We start from the raw sequence: 23397 nt of genomic DNA, 5'->3' as shown, positions 1-23397 counted from the left end.
TCTTTATACAGCCATCTCAAGGTTCTAAAAAGGGGGGAGCAGAAGCTGCAAAGTCTCTCAAGGCCTTGGCTCCAAAGCTTATATAAAACACTTCTGCCACATTGTATCAGCCAAAGCAAGTCACAAGGCCTGCCCAGATTCAAAGGATGGAGAAATAAACTCTACGTCTTGGTGCGATGAGAGGCAAAGTTATAGTATACAGGGAGGGACTTTGCAAATGATCTACTACAGAGTAAGAGGTCACTTATCTAAATGTAATCTTCTTTTCTACTTCCCTCATCCAAAGGGCTAAGTAAGATCTGATCCCAGGCTTCTTCCTCTCTCCCTTCTTACTCTGGCACTGTCCTGCAGGAAATAATACAGGCTATCCTGTTCTCTTCATTAATTCCCCTACCATTGCACCTGTTTGAGGAAGCTGAGGCTCTTTCTCTTCCCACAGGCACATTCAAGCAATCAAGAGATCCCATCCATTTAGGGATGGGATCTGAGGATTAAGGGAGAAATGGGAGACACACACTCTTGTGCCACTTATGGAGGCCAGCTTTGGAGAAGCAAATACTTATTCAAGGAATAAAAAGGTAATCCTTTGATAATCTTCATGATATGCTCTCATGAGCATAGTTTCCTTAGAAACTTTACAGAGGAGAGAATTACCCAATTATGAGTGAAGGCAAAATTCTAATTTGCCTGGTCTTCTTAGCTATAATGCCATTTAATGGAAACAAGGCCTTACCCTCATTCTTTATAAATAAAAAATGAGGCCTCCTTTGTAAATACTTCCCTGACCACCTCCCTCTCCCCACTTAAGCCTACACCCTACCTGCTTTCCATCTGCTATCTTCATAACTTGTGCACTCATTATACTACACTGTGCTGATTTATTTCATGTATATATCTCCCCTAATTGATAGTGAGGCCCCCAATTCATGTACATCTTTGTAATGCTAGCTACACAGTGATTGGCACAGACCAGGAGTTCTGTTTGTGAAACTGAATTGAATTTATTATAATAGTGATATGAATTCCAGCTCTTCAACACCACACCCTAACAGATACCCTAATGCAGCTCAAAGTGTCTTCATATGCAAAGGGGACGTGGACAATATCTCTGGTTTTGTATAAACTATACAACAAAAGAAAACTTCCTAGGATATCTCACAGTGACTACAATCCCTTTCACTTTTCTTTTTACTAGAACACTTTTCTTCTTCTTTCCTTGGTAAGAGGGAGGATATGTATGTGTGTGTCTGGGGGAGTGTTTGTGTATAAGAAGAGGGATAAACTTTGTGATTAATAACATCAGAATTCTATGCCCATTAGTGATTTGTCTTGAACTTTTCCTTTCTGATACCTGAGTTTATAAGGAGATATTTTGTTTAACTTGGCAAAGGGTCTTCCCTGATTCAGTCAGATCTTAAAAGTTCATACACAAAACTGAAAGGGAGGCATGCAGCCATTGAGAATCGCCAGGAATAGAATGGACTTGTAAAAATCAGAACCAGAAAACCAAGTCTGCCATGACTGAGGCATGAGAAAAATAAGGAAAACAAAATTCTTTAGGCTAGACTTCAAATGAGAATGAAAAGGAAAACTTCTTAATTCTTATGTTACTTCCACCTTTTCCATCAATGAAAACGATCATCAACTTGGAAAGGGTAGAACAAACCTCATTAAGAGGGAATTGAAACCCAAGTAAAGAAGTGAGAGCCACTTTAAATGAGCTTGTGTCTCTAGGCACTAAATAACTGGAGGTAGTATAGGCGAGATAGGGGAAAAAAGACGATAAAGGAAACAAACATTTATTGGGCATCTTCTTCATTCTAGGGTCTTGCTACTCTGAGTGTGATCCATGAATCAGTAGCATCAGCATCATTTGGAAACAGAGAATCTCAGGCCCTACCGCAGATCTACTGTATCAGAATCTTCATTTTAGCAACAGTCTCAGACGATTTCATGCACACATTAATTTTTAAAACACTGGCCTGGGAAACATGTTAAGAGATGTATATACATCATCTAACTGTATATTTGTTATATATATATGTACCCTATGAGTTATATTTTAATTTCTCTTACAGTAAATGAAGAAGTTCAAGCTCAAATAAAATGACTGACTTGCGTATTGTCAGAGTTAGTAAGCAGTTAGACCAGAATTCAAACACCTGTGGAGTCTGGCATTTTCAAAGTCCATGGTATAGCTGGGACTTTGGAACATAATGCTTGCTACGAAAAATCATTTGTAGATATGAACATACAATACCCCTCACCCCACTATTATTTCTTAAGAAATCGGAAGAAAAGTCAAAATAGCCACTGAAAATACACAGGATTTTCAAAAAAGAAGCAAAGATCAGTTCCTAAACATACAGAATGGAAAGCTCAATATCCATTAAGAAGGGGTTGGGAGAATTCCCAAATTCTAATTTATTGAATGCTTATTGAGCACGTACTATACCTGCCAGGCACAATTCTAGGTACTTGGCATGCATTAGTGAACAAAACAGGCAAAGATTCCCGCCCTCATGAGCTTACATTCTTGGGGGGAGACAATAAACAACAGACATAATGGATAAGTAAATTAAATAGTAAAGCATTAAAAGAGATTGGCTTACGGGGGACGGGGGAATGGCAAAGAAACCTGAAGTACAGGGAGAGAGTGGTGCAGTTCAAAATAAGATAGAAAGAATGGGCCTCACTGAAAGAGTGAAGTATGAGCAAAAATCTGAAGGAAGTGAGAGAGCAAGCCAATCCTTCTAGGAGAAGATTGTTGGAGTCAAGACTCTGATGTAAAGGTATGTTCCAGGGACAGCAAGAAAGTCAGTATGGACGGAGCAGGGCCAGCAGTTAGGAGAGACCACCAGATAGGTAATTGAGGACAATCACGTAGGGATTCCTGGGCCATTGTAAGGACTTTGTATTACCCCCTGTGTGAAATGCAGACATTAACAGTTTTTTAGCAGAGGAATGATGTGACCTCATTTTTTTTTTTTTTTTTTGAGATGGAGTCTCACTCTGCTGCCCAGCGTGGAGTGCAGTGGCGTGATCTCAGCTCACTGCAACCTCCACCTCCCGGGTTCAAATGATTCCCCTGCCTCAGCCTAACAAGTAGCTGGGATTACAGGTGCCCACCACCACACCTGGCTAATTTTTTTTGTATATTTAGTAGAGATGGGATTTTTACTATGTTGGTAGATTTTAATTTCTTTAAAATTAACTCTAGATGCTGTGTTGAAACTAGATTGTATGGGGTCAGGACAGAAACAGACAGATGTAAGTTACATGCAGTAGCATCCCATCCTATGCAAGGTTATATGATTTGTCTGTGTCTCCACCCAAATCTCATCTTGAACTGTAGTTCCCATAATCCCCACATGTCGTGGGAGGGACCTGGTGGGAGGTAATTGAATCATGGGGGAGCTTACCATCATGCTGTTCTTGTGATAGCAAGTGAGTTCTCAAGAGATCTGATGGTTTAATAAGAGGTTTTCTCCCTTTCGCTCGGCACTTCCCCTTGCTGCTGCCACCATGTGAAGGAGGACGTGTTTGCTTCCCCTTCTGCCTTGAAAATTTCTTGATGCCTCCCCAACCATGCTGAACTGTGAGTAAATTAAACCTCTGTCCTTTATAAATTACCCAGTCTCAGGTATGTCTTTATTAGCAGAATGAGAACGGAGTAATACACAAGGTTAGGTTTTAAAGTTAAAAACTTTGAATCTTTTCACTGTATCATCAAGAAAGCACAGCTGTATTGGCTTACTTGTGTTTAGAAATCATGATGTATAAAAAAATTTAAAAACTGTTTTGTGAGAGATTCCATTTTCTCATTATAACTGCCAAAAAACAATGAGAAGCAGCTATGGGAAAATAGAGTTCAGTACAACATATGCCAGGATTTCTATGCAGTAAAAACTTCTCTGTCACTGACAAGCTTGTGTAAGTGTGGGCTTATCTGCATGACAGAGGCTGCTTTTTAAAGGGAATTCAGGCACAGGTTACACAAGATGCCCTTTCAGATTTCTTCCAACCTTTCATTTCCTTTATTCTAATCCACACCAAAGTAACTTCATTTCCAGAGTTCTAACTAGGGCAGGGCCACAGGAGATTTGTCACAGAACACTGCAATAGTTTTAGGCCATTATTTGAAAGCCATCTCCTCCTTAGAAAATGTACCTTCACTTCCAGCCCCATGGTGACAAGCTTGTCCCAGGTCCCAGAACAACCATTAAATATAAATAGAGACAGACATCCAAGATCAAGGACAGAGAGAGCCCATAATCCCAAAGGCACCTTTATGTAAAAGGGCAGCATTGCTCTCCTTCTCTCCTTTGTTCTTTTCTTCTTACTTCACTTCTGGGTTTGTTTGACCAGTGTCATAATACCCTTATGGCTCGGATGGAACAATTAGGACTTACTAGCATACTAAGTGAGTTCAAAGGTTGAATTAATGGGTGGTTAACAAATGGATCCTGTCAACTTGAAGAAAGTCTCCAAATGACATGCCTCTGGTTTCTGGATCTGGTCAAATATTTTACAATGGCAGAAGTATATACGCAGTACATTTCAACCTTTGCTTGCTGCCAGGAACACAACAAGCTTCTTCCTAAGCATATAACTTCAAATATGAGCCATAACCAATATATTCAAACTATCCTCTGAATAACTGCAAATGTAATCTGTTTTCCCATATAAGATGACAGCCACTCAGCCGGGCGCAGTGGCTCATGCCTGTAATCCCAGCACTTTGGGGCCGAGGCAGGCAGATCACGAGGTCAGGAGATCGAGACCATCCTGGCCAACATGGTGAAACCCGTCTCTACTAAAAAAATACAAAAAAAATAGCTGGGCGTGGCCGGGCACGGTGGCTCACGCCTGTAATCCCAGCACTTTGCGAGGCGGGCGGATCATGAGGTCAGGAGATGGAGACCATCCTGGCTAACATGGTGAAACCCCGTGTCTACTAAAAATACAAAAAAAATGAGCCAGGCGTGGTGGCAGGCCCCTGTAGTCCCAGCTACTCGGGAGGCTGAGGCAGGAGAATTGCTTGAACCAGGGAGGTGGAGGTTGCAGTGAGCCGAGATCACGCCACTGCACTCCAGACTGGCGGCAGAGCGAGACTCCGTCTCAAAACAGAAACAAACAAACAAAAAAATGACAGCCAGTCATATAAGAGAGGTGCTTTGGGAACCAATGGAAAAGTTGTTTGTTGGTTTCAGAGTCCATGATTCCCAGGGAATGTCCATTTCTCCCTGAATGCTGTCACTACCTATCCAGGTGCTGGTTTTCATCACTCTACATCCCTGAGCTAAATGATATATTTAACCATGAAGAACATACCTCATATACAAAAGTGAATAAAAGCCAGAACAGCATTAAGCCAGCAACAACAACTAAAATCCAAATAATTTGATAAGTGAGAAAAATAACTCCATAACTCTCATTTCTCCATAGCCCATTCCAAAATCCCCTTGCCTTCAGCCAGCATTTCAGGAGGGCGGAATTTTTTACCAAGTAAAATGGTTCAATTCAACCAAGATGTCTGAGAATTTGGTAGCATCTTCACTCCTTTCTCTAGATATACTACCCCATTTATGTCTGAGATTCACTGTTTCTGCTTCCCTTTGTGTTGCCAGCTTCTTTCTCCGGCTTCTTTTACTTTTGCCAAGTATAGAACCACTCAGCTAAGCTGCTCCCAGATTCCTAACCCACAGAAACTGAGATAATAAATGTTTATTGTTTAAAGCTGCTAAATTTGGGAGTAATCTCTTACACAACAACAGATAACTGAAACATTAGGATTTCAGATGGCCTATTTTGATCAAAGTCAAAGGAATCACATAGAATAATAAAGCATTAGGTTAAAAATGAACGCTGGAGCAATACTGCAGGATATCTTGAATGCCATGCTAAGGGGTCTAGAATTTATCTTGAAGCAACGAGGATCCTATGAGCATTTTTGAGTAAGGGAGTTTTCAAAGGAATGTGTTAGAAAGATTGGTCTAGCAGACCTGCATGGGATAGATTTGAAAAAAAAAAAAGCATAAAAGTAGGAAAAATATGTTATTCACACAAACACTCGATCCCAGTCACATGTCCTACCTAATCTGATCAAGCTCATTCTGCCCTATATAAGTTTTTCATATACTGAGTTAACTTGAGATGGGCAGGGTTCATGGTCAATTCATATTTGAATACGCTGAATCATTTAGCGCAGTACCTTGCACGTAACTACTTAGTAATATGGGAATTATGAAGAAACCTTTCCTAAATTCGCTCCACTTCCCTGCAAATAGGATAATACTCTTTCTATGGTCTCTTTTGTTCATACAGCTAATAGATCACATCTGAAATCTTGGCATTACATTACCAAGTACACTTTATTTTTTTCCTCTCCCCTGTATAGTATTAGCCCCTTTGGGGCAGTCAGAACCAGCTAAATAATTTTCAAGGTTCAAAACAAAATGAAAATGCAAGGCCCCTTGTTTCAAAATTATTAAGAATTTTAAGACAATGATGGGAGAGGGGGACTTCTGAGCAGAAGGCCCCGTGTGCACAAGTCACACCTCAGGAAGTGATCCTTGAGGGCAGTAATTCCGTGTTATGTATTGTTTTAGCCATAGTTTTTACCACGGGAATATTTGGGAAATGTTGATTAAATGTACTGAGTGAACAATGAGGGTCAAGAGAATTTTACAGAAAGGGATGCTTTACTTGGGAGAAGTTTAACATAAGTGGAGTCCACCCAATAGTTAAGATACCCTGTTTAAGACACAGTCAGGAGTGCCATCTGCTGTCACGGCCCCCTCTCCTGCCCGGATTGCTTCTCCTGAGTGCCTGTATTGCACAATTTATACATACATATCCTCACATGGTCCAAAAGTCCTGTTTGTCCTATGATGACTCACACTCTAGGGGAAGCTGGCTTTGGTTTGGTTATTCATTTGATTTCCCTTATGTAATGGCAACGACAGTGATTTAATATGTAAGAAGCAAACAGCTAAAGGGATTTTCTAGGCAGAAACAATGTATTGACTAATAAGACAGTAAGGGTTGATACTCATAAAATAAAGAAAACAAGGTTGAGTGATTTAAAAAAACATGCTGCAGACAAATCCTAGTTTAATTTCTGAAAAATTCAGAAGAGCAGAAAAGTGCATATTGATCACCCTCTCTGAGGGCTGGCACAGACCTCAGAAATAAGCTATAACTATGAAGAATTGTTTTATCTATTGGACAGACAAGACAATTTATTGAACCCCTTCTTACCACAGGTGAGTATCCTACCCACAAAACACAAATATTTATCTTTGAACAATGCCTCCATGCGACACTAAGGAAAAAAAGCTGCTTGAAAGACATTAGTCCTTCCCTCATCTTCTCCGTCATTTTAGGCGAGTTGCTGCCGTGGCTCTGGAACTGCAGGCAAAGCTTAGCAATTGTAATGGTGACCCCCAGTGGCAACTGTCTGAAAATGAAAGACTTGCTCTGTTTCTCTGCCAAGGATGTCAATTTTATTAAAATGCTTTAAGAAGGATATTGGCAATTTTGTTGAACTGTAATAAAAACTGTGTGTTGGTTTCCAAAAAAAAAAAATCAATATCCTCTCCTCTACTTTATTGACACTAGTTAAACGTATGAGTTTTCCTTTTGAAAGAGACCCTTTTTCAAGTAAGACAAACGGTTTCTGGAAGGCCTGTTCAATAATGCTGTACAGGTGCTTCACTCTTCTCAAAGAGAGAGGCGGAAATGAGGCCAAATGTCAAACCTGGGTTCACCTGTACCCTCTGAGTGTCCGCTGGGTTCTGAGAGTCAGCCTTAGTGGGGATTTAATAGGGAGCTACTTATGTAAGTCCAATTGAACTCTGGAAAAATAATTGATAATCCAACTGAATTCCGGAAAGATGTATGGGGATGTGTTCAACGGGCAACAAAGCATGTTAAAGGGATTGGGTTGCCCTCTAGAAATTCCCATTCAACACAAGACAAAAGAGATCAGATCAAAGAAAGAAAAAATTCACTAACAGAGGTTTGAACAATAAGTAAATCAAAATTAATGAACTGTAGACTGTGTACCATATTCAATTTTCTGTTTGTATCTTTTCTTCTGAAACACATATGAACAAAAAGAAGCAGGAATATACTGTCAATTTACTAAGTCATTTAAGCCTGTATTCAATAAAATTCACATACAAGTGCCCTTTAAAATATCCTTAGCATGATTTAAACTATTGAAATGGACTAAACAGATACGTGTTTAGTAGATGTATTAGGGTTCCCTAGAGGGACAAAACTAATAGGATATATGTATATATGAAAGGGAGTTTATTAAGGAGAATTGACTCACACGATCACAAGATGAAGTCCCACGAGAGTCCATCTGCAAGTTGAGGAGCAACGAAGCCAGTACTGGTTCAGTCCAAGTCCCAAAACCTCAAAAGTAGGGAAGCCAACAGTGCAGCCTTCAGTCTGTGGCCAAAGGCCCAAGAGCCCCAGCAAACAACTGGTCTAAGTTCAAGAGTCCAAAGGCAGGCCGGGCGCGGAGGCGCACGCCTGTTATGCTAGCATTTTAGGAGGCCGAGGCAGGTGGATTGCCTGAGCTCAGGAGTTTGAGACCAGGCTGGACAACACGGTGAAACCCCGTCTCTACTAAAATACAAAAAATTAGCCGGGCGTGACGGCGCGCGCCTGTAGTCCCAGCTACTAGGGAGGCTGAGGCAGGAGAATCGCTTTAACCCAGGAGGCGGAAGGTGCAGTGAGCCGAGATTACGCCACTGCACTCCAGCCTGGGCGACAGAGCTAGACTCCGTCTCTTAAAAAACAAAAAAAGAGAGTCCAAAGGCCGAAGAACTTGGAGTCTGATGTTCGCGGGTAGGAAGCATCCAGCAGGGAAGAAAGACGAATGCCGGAAGACTCAGCAAGTTAGCTCTTCCACCTTCTTCTGCCTGCTTTTTCTAGCTGTGCTGGCAGCCGATTGGATGGTACCACTCACATTGTGGGTGGGTCTTCCTGGCGGGGACGTGTCTTCCTCTCCCAGTCCACTGACTCAAATATTAATCTCTGCTGGCAACACCCAGAAACACCCAGATATACTCAGAAACAATACTTTGCATCCTTCAATCCATTCAAGTTGACATTTAATATTAACCATCATAGTAGACCAGGCTAAATACAGTAGACCAGGCTAAACTATGGTTCTCAAACTTTGCTGCATATCAGAAATCACCAGGGAAGATTTGGAGAGTCCCAAAATTCAGCTTACACCCAAAGCTTATTACATCATAATTGCTAGGGCATAGGCATCAGTATTTTTTAAAGCTCCCTGATCCCAAGCAATTCCCACATGGAACCAAGGTTGACTGGCTGCCTTAGTTTGACCAGAGATTAGCATATCATTTACCTACCATGCATTTTACCTATCTTAAAAATATTTACAAGAGTTATCTGCTAAGAGTCTATTAATAGTATCACCTGAGGAGCTTTGTTTTGCATCCCAATATCCAGGCTGAAACCCAGATCAGTTTCATCAGAATTTGTGGGGATAAGACACCACCAGGGCAACAATATTTTTTAAAAAATCCCTAAGTGTTTACAAAGTGCAGTCAAGGTTGAAAAACACTGCATATTCAAATATTGAGGAAGACCAATGAAAAGCCCTAACTTGGTATAACTAAATCATTTTAAAGTATAGCATTCGTTTATTATTGATTGTTCTTTGAAGCTACAGAGATATCCCCAAGAAATTGGAAATACAGAAATAGACAGCCTTCTGAAAATAAACATGTAAAGGTACTACATAGAGGTATAACCTGTTGTAACACAGTCAACCCTAAGGAAAAAGAAAACAGATTTAAAAGGTTAAATAAACAGGCTTCTCCAAGGCTCTAGCCCAGTGGTTCTTACCCTGGCTACACATTAGAATCACCTGGAGAGTTTTTGCAACCTGCCAATGCCTGAGCCCCAATCCCAGGGCCTTTGACTTACTTAATTGATGAAATTGATATATTTAAAAGCTCCCCAGGTGATTTTAATGTGCAGCCAGCATTGAAAACCACTGTTCCAGGCAAATAAGGAATATGTCAGTGTGCCAAAACTGCAACATAGACGTGTACCAAGAGATGCAAAGAGAAAGTTAGTATTTACAGAACATCACAGTGAAGCATAAATAAAAGTGATGAATAGATATGAAATTTCAACAATGGGTACACAGCTCTATCAAAGAAAGTTTTTGACAAGAGATTTCAAATACCTCTGTCCCAGTAGTGAAGCAACTCCTGAAATAGGAAGATTTGTTCATCTATTTATCTTAAGTTCCAGGATACACGCGCAGGATGTGCAGGTTACATAAGTAAACGTGTGCCATAGTGGTTTGCTGCACCTTTGAACCCATCACCTAGGTATTAAGCCCAGCATATATTAGCTATTTTTCCTGATGCCCTCCCTCCCCTACCAACAGGCCCCTGTGTGTTGTTCCCCTCCCTGTGTCCATGTGTTCTCATTGCTCAGCTCCCATTTATGAGTGAGAACATGAGGTGTTTGGTTTTCTGTTCCTGTGTTAGTTTGCTGAGGATAATGGCTTCCAGCTCCACCCAGGTCCCTGCAAAAGACATGATCTCATTCCTTTTCATGGCTGCATAGTATTCCATGCTGTATATGTACAACATTTTGTTTATCTAGTCTATCATTGATGGGCATTTGGGTTGATTCCATGTCTTCGCTATTGTGAATAGTGCTGCAATGAACATATGCTTGCATGTATCTTTATAACAGGATGATTTACATCATTGTTCATCTATTTTAACTTAGGGACTTTTCATGACATTAGCTTTGTTTCTTATTTAGTGAAGCAAACTTTTAGATATGTACTGAATTGACCACAGGTGAGAATGTACTTATACAGATAGTGAGTATTGCAGTGCTCTGACAGTTATTTCTTATGTGACCTTAATCAGTTGACATCCTGGTGCCTGTCCGCATCTTCTGTGCATTTACCCAAAAAGTATTCCTCAGCAAGGTTATGGTCAGTCCTAGCCAATGTTCCTTCCTAGACATTTTGCCACTTCTATCTACAAATTTCAATATTTATAACTTCAGGCTTTTAAATATAAGAAATCATGTACTATTCATTACTTTTGAAAAATATGTAAATATTGAAGTCTCTTGTTAAATAAGTTCCTATTTTATTTTCATTCACACATACACACACACACACACACACACACACACACACACAGGAATACTTGTTATTAGGAATTAAGCTTTTGGGAAACTGATATCCCATGCTCTTAATTTTTCTCCAGTATATTCTCCAGGTTCTTATAAACTTCTAAAAATTCAAAATTTTTTGTTTTGTTGAGGAAGTTTATTTTCGTTCTTCTAGTACTCTGATTCTTCACTGGAATGGGGGAAACATTTTATATATACCAGACTTGCCAGTTTTTCAAATAAAATTTCCCACCTACAGATCTGATAACGGTTGCTAAATATAGATTTTCTCTCAACAGCACAAACTTGTTGTGAGGGCTCTCATCAAAGAGCTCAATCTTACATTTGGTGCTTCCCAGTTGCTAGGTAAAACAATGGATGTAAATGCAGAATACTTCATATTCTGTAAATAATGCATATAGTATTGGTCAATGTCTCTATTACGAAGTTTCAAATCAATAACTTCCTTTTGAAATTTAAAGACAGAACCTTTTTGCTCTCTCGTCATTGAACAGGCATTTCCTCTGATCAGTCATGGAAAAAACAGTGTAAGTTCCTATTTCCAACTTCCTGTCTCTATTGCCTAGAAGCTCAGAACCAGCTCTAGGAACAGCCAACTCTCTTCCAGTATTCTTCTGATGGAAAAGGGATTCAAATACCCATGGAGAGAGTCACCAGTGGCCTTAATTGCTTATGTTTCTGAGGCAGTTTACTTTACAAGACTTTTGATTTTTGTTCTTATTTTTGAAACCTTATTTTTAATATGGCTTTAATGGTAAGCTCTTCAAATATTTTTGGAAGTATAGTAAAATTTTTCTTTAAAAAAATAAACACATTGGCAAAATAAAACTTTAGATAGTTTGAAATTGGCAGGCTTGTTTTATAATTTGATTCAGTATTAATAACAATAATAATAATAGCATTTATTGAGTCAGGCATTGGGCTAATGGCTTTACAAATATTGTCTCATTTATTTCTGACAAGTGTGGGAGACTGTATTTTTATTCCCAGTTTTCAGAATAGGAAGCTAAAACTTAAAGGAGTTATCTGACTTATGATAATTAATGTCCAGTATTTAGTTTCTAATTATAAAACTTGATTAATGGCACTGTGGGGACTTTCCAAGGACAAAATTGAACAGGATAGTAAATAAGTTCAAAGTAGATTGGGTAATTTTTTGTAGAGACAGGGTCTCACTTTGTTGCTCAGGCTGGTCTCAAACTCCTGGCCTCAAGCACTTCTCCCATCTCAGCCTCCTGAGTAGCTGAGATTACAGGCATGAGCCACCATGCCTGGCTGATTGGGTAATTTTGAGAACAAAGAGGAGACAGCTGCCAAAATAATGGGAGCAAATTAGGTAAGGGGTTAAGAATTTTTATCTACCCTCAGAATGATACCTTAAAGAATATTAATCACAGCAACTATTTAACTATGAAAAGTTAAATAGTTTATGTGCCTTCTTCCACAGAGCTCAAACCCCTTGAAGAGGAATATTTTATTTGAAACCATACATATATACGTATTTGAGCTAGGTATGCTGTGCATGACTGTTTTGAGAGTGGTGGTGTGTCTCCTTGCTTAACAGAAATATGAAACATAGAGACTTCGTATTATTTTATCTATTTTTAGGCAGCAAAAATGAAGTCTTCTGACCCACTACCATATCTGGGTAAAATCTTTGGCTCAATGGATGGCTTAAATATGAGTAAGTAGCAGTTATATTGCTGATTTATAGTGTCTATCTCTAAAATCCTTGAAACTGTGTTTATTTTTCTAAAGAATACTTCCTTACTTCTCAACTGTTTCATAGAACAATAAAAATGGAGACTAAGAATTTTTGTTTATAAACTAGGTGATATAAAATACAAACAATAGTTGTAGCAATGGACTTTCTTCTTATATTCCCCTACAGATCTCTGTAGGATCTGAGTTGGGAGTTTCCAAGAAATCATAAAGAATGGTCTTCAAAGATAACAATATTTGGGTTTTAATCTCAGTTGAAAACCTTTGAGATCTTTGATCTTGGGCAATTTGCCAAAATTTGGTGGTTGGGGGGTATGGGTGTCTTCATCTCTAAAATGTGACACAAAAATTACTTTGGAAGGTGTTGAGGGATAAAATGAAATAAGTTACAGAAAGTCCGAGAAACAGAAGGGATTCATAAAATATTAGATCATCTGGCAACCTCCCTCCCTTCCTTCCCAGTGAGATATCTTTCCCTCATTTTCCAACTGGTTTTAGAATAAATACTATTCCTCAAGATTGATTCAAATATATCTTTGGTTTTGGTTTTACTAATGGTTTTCCCCATCTCCCTGTCTCAAATATTATTTTATTATATTAGTAATTGCAAGTCTAGTTTCTGTAAAGACAGAAATTCATTCTAATTCATTTAGAGCAATTTGACATGAATCATTTCCTGTACATAGTGGTATTAAATAATTATTGGCAGCTTGGCAGTATGTATTTACTTTAAGCCATGCTTCTTTTTCTACTGGCAAATAATTAACAAGATTTCTTCCAAGGAGTAGCCTATATTTTGAAGTATAAATGTCAAACTGGCAAAGCTTGTCACCTAAGGAGAAAGGATGATGTACTTTACAATAAAAGTGGTACAATATCAAGGCTCAAGCTGGACATTGTAGAATTTGAATCCAGAAGTCAGGAGCTTCAGATACAGTAAATGCCGTTCTTCATTCTGACGGCCCTCCATCAGTCACTTTTTATGTGAAGTCTATACAGCTGAAATATGTCTAGAACATTTGCTAATATTTGGCCCATTAGACAGGGTTCTCCCCAACAATCTGAGATTCATTCATTCAGACATGCCAATATGTTCCCTGGTTTCCTAATAAAGCTCATGTACCTCCTGAAAGAGAAAAAAACTTCATTAACTCTGCATCCTCCAAACTTAAAAACATTAAATATGCTCATTTCTGAAAAAAAAAAGTCCTTTTAAAGTTGTGTTTTGTTTTGTTTGTTTATTGTATATTTGATAAACAGAAAGAACTACGGGCTGGGCGCAGTGGCTCACACATGTAATACCAGCACTTTGGGAGGCCGAGGCAGGTGGATCACCTAAGGTCAGGAGTTCGACACCAGCCTGGCCAACATAGTGAAACCCCATCTCTACTAAAAATGCAAAAATTAGCCAGGCGTGGTGGCATGCCCCTGTAATCCCAGCTACTTGGGGGGCTGAGGCAGGAGAATCGCTTGAACCCAAGAGGTGGAGGCTACAGTGAGCCAAGATCACGCCACTGCACTCTAGCCTGGGCGACAGAGCGAGGCCCTGTCTCAAAAAAAAACAAACAAACCGTAAAGAACTATGACAATGTAGGATATATCAATAAATCGCCCCCAGATCTATTCTTCTCTTTTACTGACCTCCATTCCTCCATCTACAGGGGTCGAGAGAGAACCCAGAATTCTCACGCTTCAAGAAATTTCCCACAGGCCTCCTCCTACGTAACCTCTTAACCTCTCCACTGTTCTTTATTTCAAGATCATTAACTCAGATTCAATTGTACTCTTCACTTCTGTGTTTGTCAGTCACCAACCGAGGTCTCGGTTTATCCTTAATTCGCTAAACCTTCATTACTGTAGGACTCTGCACCTCTCTTTTCTGATGCTATCTCTCACCCATTCACAACTCTGAGCCTTTTCTTCTATGCCCTTTAAAAATAGTTCTTAAATTTTTTTTGTCACAGGACTCCTGGAAATTCTTAAAAATTATTGAGGACACCCAAAAAGCTTTGTTTATGTGGGTTATATTTACCAGTATTTGTTGTATTAGAAAGTTAAAAAATTATTATTTAAAATAAACTTATTGTATATTAACATAAATTACATACTTTTTATGAAAAATCTATTTTATAAAAACAAAAAATTAAGTGAGAAGAGTGGCAATACTTTATATTTTTTAAGTCTCTTTAACGCCCGCCTTATTAGAAGACAGCTGGATTCCTATATCTGCTTTTGCATTCAATGTGTTGTGATACACTATTTTAGTTGATGTATATGAATAAAATTCAGCTTTACCCAGATATGTAGTTAGAGCAGAAATAATATTTTAAGAATATTTTCAGAAAATTGTGGATATTCTTTTTTGACACTATATCAAAACTCAACAAATGGTAGTTTCTTAAAAATTAGTTGTAATGTGGAACCTTAAACCATACTAATAAAGTTATTTTTATTCTGTTACATTAAAATTCTATCTTACACTTTGAATAGTTCTACCTATGCATGATTTTATAACATCATGCATCACTCATTTGAAAAATATTGCTTCGCTGAGTTATGTAGAGGTTCCAAATGCTGACACATTTTATTGTACAATATCAAAAAAACACATTTGTTAATACCACCACTAATCTCATCAAACGAGTCTGTAAGTACAGAAAGCTGTTGCCTTTGCAGATAAAAGTTTTCCATAAATTAAAATTTTACTTAAAAGCTTACATTTTATCCTTGGCAACAAATACTGTCAATCATTTTTCTTCAAGTAACAGGTTCACTTTATTCATTTTTGAGAAATTATCTGCCAAATACCCAAGACTGAGTAGCCAACATTTGTACTGTCAGTCTTTCCATTAAAAATAATCTTCAGGGGAAAAAGTGGTTAGTTCGGCTGGTAGCCCAACCAGTTGCATATGTGCTTTCCTTCAAGACAACTATTTACACTTCAGTATGTAGAACAAGTGTTTTATGCATAGTTCATATTTAATCACATGGAATATTGAATAGACATGCAAATGAAGGTGGATATTGAAAAAAAATGCTATTCTAGAATTAAAGATCAATCATCAACAAAACCCAGAGGGATATAAGTGTTATACAAATGGAGTTGAAATTGTTACAATATATTGACATCATCCTGTAATCTCTTAGTCAATCTTTTTGAAAACATCAAGAAATGAGCTTTCTTCTCATTGTGCACTTACACTTTATCCTTGTACCAACTAGGATGCCTTGGGCTGCAGGTAAGAATAAATTTTACTCAAAATGATTTAGATAGTCAGGAAAGTTGTCATCTCTCAAAAGGAGAAATCCTATGGTAGGGTATCTTTAGGGCCGGTTAATTCAAGGCTTGTGGCACCAAGATGAGTCTCACATTTCCAAGTGACACATGAATATATGGAACATCTGGTACAAAATAAGATGCTGCCTTTTCCTGTGAGTCTCTTTCTAAGAATGAAGACGCCTTTCCCAGAGACCCTCCAGCAGATCTCATCTCACATCTCATGCCAGACTGCACTGTGAATACCTATGCCCAATAGAAAGGAATCTCCATGACTAGCTAAGATTAATCAAGATTTACTCTTAAGCTCTAGGTAGGGTCACCTACCCAAAGGGTTGAATGCCTGAATAAAATCAGGCTTCATTCAATAAAGAAGAGAGTGGGAGGGGTGTTGGGGTAAGTGCTGTCAATGCCCTGTCCACAGCTTTTTTGCTCTCCCTCGTGTACTTTAAAGGCTGCTGACTACAAACTCCTGTGACTCCTGGATTGAGAGTTTTTCCTGGGCATGGAGCTATAAGCTGTGCACAGGGCAAGCCAGTAGTACCAGAGAATTAATAACTCCCAAAAGCAGCCCTCAGCTGATGATAGATGGGAAGTTGGTGGGTAAATATCCAGTTTCCTAGGTCCCCATGTGGGATAACTCTAAGATGCATTCTACATTTCCCAGAATTAACCGGCAAACAGCCACCATGGTAACTCCCTAATAATGCACTCTTTATTGGCTGCCTTCCTCCCTTGTCTCATTTTTTCACCTCCCTTACCAGTGTCTCCTGTTATCATCTCCCAAATAAACTATTTGCAGTAGCATCTTTGTCTCAGGGTCCGCTACTGGGGGAACCCAAATCAGGAAAATGGCCCGCCCACCCCCATTACCATGAGAAACTCAGAAGTCCTTTTTCAATTCTTTGTTCTTGGAGGGCGTTTATTAGCCTCCTTCTCCTATAAGAGTTCCTGTTCTCTGCTGAAAACTGCGAAAATGAATATAGAGAGACGGACTTATTCTTTTGTAAGCATGCACATTTTTTTTTTTAGACGGAGTCTCACTCTGTCACCCAGGCTGGAGTGCAGTGGGGTGATCTCGGCTCACTGCAACCTCCACCCCCCAGATTCCAGCGATTCTCCTGCCTCAACCTCCTGAGTAGCTGGGATTACAGGTGTGCACCAGCACGCCTGGCTAATTTATGTATTTTTAGTAGAGACGGGGTTTCGCCACATTGGCCACACTGATCTCGAACTCCTGACCTCAAGTGATCTGCCCACCTTGGCCTCCCAAAGTGCTGGGATTACAGGCATGAGCCACCATGCCCAGCTGCAAAAAAATATTTTTATTAAGTACATGAAATTAAGCATGTTGCCTGCCATACCCAGGTTTCCTTCTCAGGAAGCATGTCCCCCAAGCCTCTGCTCAAGTGGCAATCATATATGGCCACATTTTCACCCAAGGGTAGCCAGTGCTTTGGCTGGCAGTGCCCACATAGTATGAAAAGATAAGCAAAGAAAATCTAATTTCCTCTCTTGAAAATTTCAATTAGGAAATACCAATAACAAGAGAATGAGGAATTTCACTGTGTGACAATGAGCTGGAGTTATGAACAGTTTGTCAGGGTCATAAGGCAGTAAACAGAAATTATTATGAACCAGAAACTGAGAAAACCAAAATTATGATGTACTAAAAAATGATAGATGAAGGAGAGAAAAACAATAAGCAGATAGTATCAGTTCATAAGAAAGCAGGCAGACTAGGAATACCTAAGTATTATTAATAGGGAATCTATGCAATGGAGACTTATGGAGCTGAGGTTTGGAGAGCTATTACTGTTCCTGCTTCTCCTTCCAAAAATAATTTCCATGAGGCTTGACACTGTTATAGCTACTGAACTGGAATTTTTAGGAGATTCTATCTCCTTATTGGCCATGTCTATCCTAATACCAGTTTCCCTTCTATAAAGCAGCATGAATAAGTTTCTCATGACAATATTCTAACCAAAATGCTTTTATAAAGTTTCATCACAGAAAAAGCCAGATTTATTCAATATACAATGAGACATTTAATATGTAGTCCATGTTTCACAACAATGTGAATATACTTAATATTACTGAACTATATACTTTAAAATGATTAAGAGGGTAAATTTTATGTTTTCTTACCACAATTATACATACATACACATGTATATAAGTTATGTACATTATATATATATATACACTTTTCAATTTGTATGTCTCTATATAAGATAATATAAAATTAAAAATAGGACATACTACATAGTTATAAAAAAATTAGAATAAGGCGTCCTGGCTTGTGATACACCCACATAATAATTGCATTTTCTAGAATGGAATGTTACTTTTTAGAGCTAAAAAAAAACCCTGTTATTGCACTCTTAATCCCACACCCAAACTAAGGATATAAAAGGATTGACAGTACTTGTACATTAGCAGAGGAATTCAGAAAAAGAAATTGATTTGCTGTAACCACTTTGCTAAACCTAGAGAAAGAAGTATAAGGAGACCACCTGAGAAGTTTCCTGTATTTCTCATGTAGGCTGAGAAACACGCTGGTAAGGTCAGACTCATTCCTAAGTAATGTACAGGACCCTGAATCTGTCTACTGCGCTGGTTTAAAACATAAGTGAAAGAAATATTGCTTCTTTGGGGATCATGTGTATTCCCACAACAATTTGCGAGAAACATGCCATCTACACACAAGAGAATTAGCGTATCTTAATCTCATGTCTTGTCCAAGAGAGTTTGCTAAAGGGTCAAATAGAAGCTAGAGGCGGGGCATGGTGGCTCACGCTTATAATCCCAGCACTTTGGGAGGCTGAGGTGGGCGGATCATGAGGTCAGGACTTCAAGACCAGCCTGACCAACATGGTGAAACCCCACCTCTACTAAAAATACAAAAATTAGCTGGGCGTGGTGGTGCATGCCTGTAACACCAGCTACTCAAGAGGCTGGGGCAGGAGAATCACTTCAACCCAGGAGGCAGAGGTTGCAGTGAGCTGAGATTGCACCACTGCACTCCAGCCTGGGCGACAGAGTGAGGCTCCATCAAAAAAAAAAGAAGCAGCTAGAAGTGGAAGGAGTTAGTAACCAGCCAAGGGCAATCAGAGATACACTTGTCCCTATCAAAGGAACTGAAAGTGAGAGCTCCTCAGCATTGAGATGAAGAAAGGCAAAGCACCACACGGGTCTCTGGTGAACTCATAAAGGTATACCCAAAAAACTTACCTTTAAATACCTTCCAGATCTACAGAACACTGATACTAGATTATCACACAATGACATGCAAGCAAGAATGCTCTTGTCTTATACCCTTCTGCCTCCTGTAGCTCTAAACCTAGAGTGATCTGAAATGGCTTTGTGGAAAAAAGGTTAATGTGCAAGAGGAGAAAGAAAGAGCAAGTTAACCAGAACCTCCACCCACCCACTAGCAAACAGCCTGCAGCAAGCAGACTAGAAGAAGAGAGAAGCTTTACCTTCAAATGAAACTTAGCACTTTGACAGGACAAAGTAATTACTAACTAAAGATTGTTTCATATCCAAAAAGTAACCATCAGAATCATGGGACTGTCCTTAACTTTGATCAAAAGCCAAAAAAAGAACCAGCCCCACAGAATAAATTTAAAGAGCTAAATATTGGAAGACAAAAATAAAGTTGCTTTATAATTATATCCCATGAACCTGCTTATTCAATGGAAAGGTTACAGATATTTAATTTTAGGAAATGGTTAGACTGGATAAAAGTTTTTTTTGAAAAAGGGCTAAATCTGATCATATAAACGTTACATTTTAAAAATAGCCAAAGAAAATACCACAAATGCTTATTTAGATAGGAACAATATTTTTGAGTAGCAAAGGTACAAGCAAAATAAAACAAAAGCACAACTGAAAAAAATCCTGAGTTGATGTCTAAAAAGTTAAAGGAACTGGCGAGCATCCGAACATTAGGAATTTTCCCATGCAGAAAATGTTGTAAATTCTATTTTCCAAATTGTAATTCCATTATTTTGCAATGAACACCATAAAAATTTTAGACCTAGGCCTACTCTCTCCTCAATACTCTAATTTTGTGTCTCTCTTTCTAACATGTATAATGAAATAGACACAGATTTTAAGCATAACAATAACAATATTACTCAGAATAGTGATAATTTGCTGAGCACTCATTCTGTGTCAGGTTTGGTGCTATAAGACTTATGTGTATCATCTTATTTGACCTTTGATATGGTTTGGCTGTGTATCCACCCCAATCTCATCTTGAATTGTAGCTCCCGTAATCCCCATGTGTCATGGGAGGGACCCGGTAAGAGGCAATTGAATCATGGGGTCAGGTTTTTCCATGCTGTTCTCATGATAGTGAATAAGTCTCACAACATCTGATGGTTTAAAAAAGGGCAGTTCCCCTGCACACATTCTCTTGCCTGCCACCATGTAAGACATGTCTTTGCTCCTCCTTCGCTTTCCACCATGATTGTGAGGCCTCCCCAGCCATGTGGAATTGTGAGTCCATTAAACCTCTTTTTCTTTATAAATTACACAGTCTCGGGTATTTCTTCATAGCAGTATAAAAATGGACTAATACAGTAAATTGGTACTAGTAGAGTGGGGCACTGCTATTAAGATACCTGAAAATATGGAAGTGACTTTGGAACTGGGTAAACAGGCAGAGGTTGGAACAGTTTGGAGGGCTCCGATGAAGGCAGGAAGATGTGGGAAAGTTTGGAGCTTCCTAGAGGCTTGTTGAATGGTTTTGAGCAAAATGCTGATAATGATAATGAACGACGAAGTCCAGGCTGGGGTGGTATCAGATGGAGATGAGGAATTTATTGGGAACTGGAGCAAAGGTGATTCTTTCTATGCTTTAGCAAGGAGACTCATGGCATTTTGACCCTGCTCTAGAGATCTGTAGAACTTTGAACTTGAGAGAGATGATTCAGGGTATCTGGCAGAAGAAATTTCTAAGCAGCAAAGCATTCAAGAGGTGATTTGGGTGCTCTTAAAAGCATTCATTTTTATTCATTCACAAAGATATGGTTTGGAATTAGAACTTATGTTTAAAAGGGAAGCAGAGCATAAAAGTTTAGAAAATTTGCAGCCTGATGATGTGATAGAAAAGAAGAACCCATTTTCTGGGGGAGAAATTCAAGCTGGCAGCAGAAATTTGAATAAGTAATGAGGAACCAAATGTTAGTCTCAAAGACAATGAGGAAAATATCTCCAGGGACTGTCAGAAGTCTTCACAGCAGGCCCTCCCAACACAAGCCAGGGGCCGTAGGAGCTAAAAATGGCTTCATGGACCGGGCCCAGGTCCTGGCTGCTTTTGCTGTCTCAGGACTTGGTGCCCTGTGTCTCAGGCATGGCTAAAAGGGGACAACATACAGCTCAGGCCATTGCTTCAGACAGCACAAGCCACAAGCCTTGGCAGCTTACACATGGTGTTGGGCCTGCAGGTGCGCAGAATTCAAGAATTGAGGTTTGGGAATCTCCGCCTAAGTTTCAGAGGATATATGGAAATGCCTGGATGTCCAAGCAGAGGTACGCTACAGGAGCCCTAATGGAGAAACTCTGCTAGGGCAGTGTGGAGGGGAAATGTGGGGTGGGAGACCCCACACAGAGTCCCCACTGGGACACTGCCTAGTGGAGCTGTGAGAAGAAGGCCACCATCCTCCAGACCCCAAAATGATAGATCCACCAACAGTTTGCACCATGCACCTTGAAAAGCCACAGACCCTCAATGCCTGCCCATGAAAGCAGCCAGGAGGGAGGCCGTACCCTGCAAAACCACAGGGGCAAAGTTGCCCAAGACCATGAGAACCCACCTCTTATATCAGTGTGACCTGGATGTGAGACATGGAGTCAAAGATCATTTTGGAGCATTAAAATTTGACTGCCCCACTGGATTTTGGATTTACATGGCGCCTGTAGCCCCTTTGTTTTGGCCAATTTACCCTATTTGGAAAGGGTGTATTTACCCAATGCCTGTACACCTATTGTATTTGGGAAGTAACTAGCTTGCTTTTGATTTTACAGGCTCATGGGCAGAAGGGACTTGCCTTGTCTCAGATGAGACTTTGGACTGTGTGGACTTTTGAGCTAATGTTGAAATGAGTTAAGACTTTGGGGGATTGTTAGGAAGGCATGATTGGTTTTGAAATGTGAGGACATGAGATTTGGGAGAGGCCGGGGTGGAATGATATGTTTTGGCTGTGTCCCCACCCAAATCTCATCTTGAACTGTAGCTCCCATATCCCCATGTGTTGTGGGAGGGACCCAGTGGGAGGTCACTGAATCATGGGGGTGGGTTTTTCCCATGCTGTTCTTGTAATAGTGAATAAGTCTCAGAGCATCTGATGGTTTTATAAAGGGCAGTTCCCCTGAACATGCTCTCTTGCCTGCCACCATGTAAGACATGCTTTTGCTCCTCCTTCACCTTCCACTGTGATTGTGAGGCCTCCCCAGCCATGTGGAATGTGAGTCCATTAAACCTCTTTTTCTTTAAAAATTACCCAGTCTCAGGTATTTCTTCATAGCAGTATGAAAATGGACTAATACAACCTTCAAAGTGCTATTGTAGGTAGGTAGTTGCTATTGTTATCTCCTTCTTACAGATAAAGTCATTGAGGCAGAGAAAAGTGAAGTAACTTGCTCAGGACCATGGAGTTAGTAACTTTCCAAGCCAAACCCAGTGTGTTTTACTTTTCTGGGAAGAATTTTGAAAAAATGAGATGCTTTAGAGGATTTATTGATCTATTACCAGGCTTTGCTTTCTGACCTTGGCTGGGAGCTGAGGCTCCTCTAACACCTGTGCCATTTGTTTAGTTGGAATAGGTATGTTGTCTCCTGACAGCTAAAATCCCACTTTCACATGGGCCTGTTAGTGAACACACTTGAAGTAATTAATCCTCCCAGGCCCCAGCTATTAGCAGTCCCTTTAATAAGTCCCAAAATGATTAAAATAAATCCTCTTTACAATTCCCATCAGCAACAAAATCGTTAACAACTAAAAATGATTTCCATATGTCCCTAGCTTGCCTTGTGACAAAACTCAGGAATCTATTAAAATTACTTCTGGCCATGAAGCAGAAAAACAAATGTGTTTTCTATAATTCCTTCTTAATAGCGCTGGACCAGTTTACCAAGAAACATGACCTGCAAACAACTACATAGCTATC

The 23397-nt window shown here is 39.5% G+C and overlaps 1 long non-coding RNA gene across 1 annotated transcript in view; it reads left to right on the top strand.

Moving 5' to 3' along the window:
* The first annotated feature begins 2532 nt into the window (after positions 1 to 2532).
* LOC117977557 (uncharacterized) overlaps positions 2533 to 23397 on the top strand; it is an 86031-nt gene continuing 65166 nt past the window's right edge. The window contains exons 1-2 of the long non-coding RNA XR_004668751.2: positions 2533 to 3598; positions 12829 to 12904. This is a non-coding gene — a long non-coding RNA (uncharacterized LOC117977557). The remainder of the gene's footprint in view (positions 3599 to 12828; positions 12905 to 23397) is intronic.

The sequence above is a fragment of the Pan paniscus genome, chromosome X (genome assembly GCF_029289425.2).
Source record: "Pan paniscus chromosome X, NHGRI_mPanPan1-v2.0_pri, whole genome shotgun sequence".
In the NCBI taxonomy this organism is placed as follows: Eukaryota; Metazoa; Chordata; class Mammalia; order Primates; family Hominidae; genus Pan; species Pan paniscus.
Note: the sequence above shows the minus strand (reverse complement) of the source record. Positions and strands in the feature narration are given on the sequence as shown.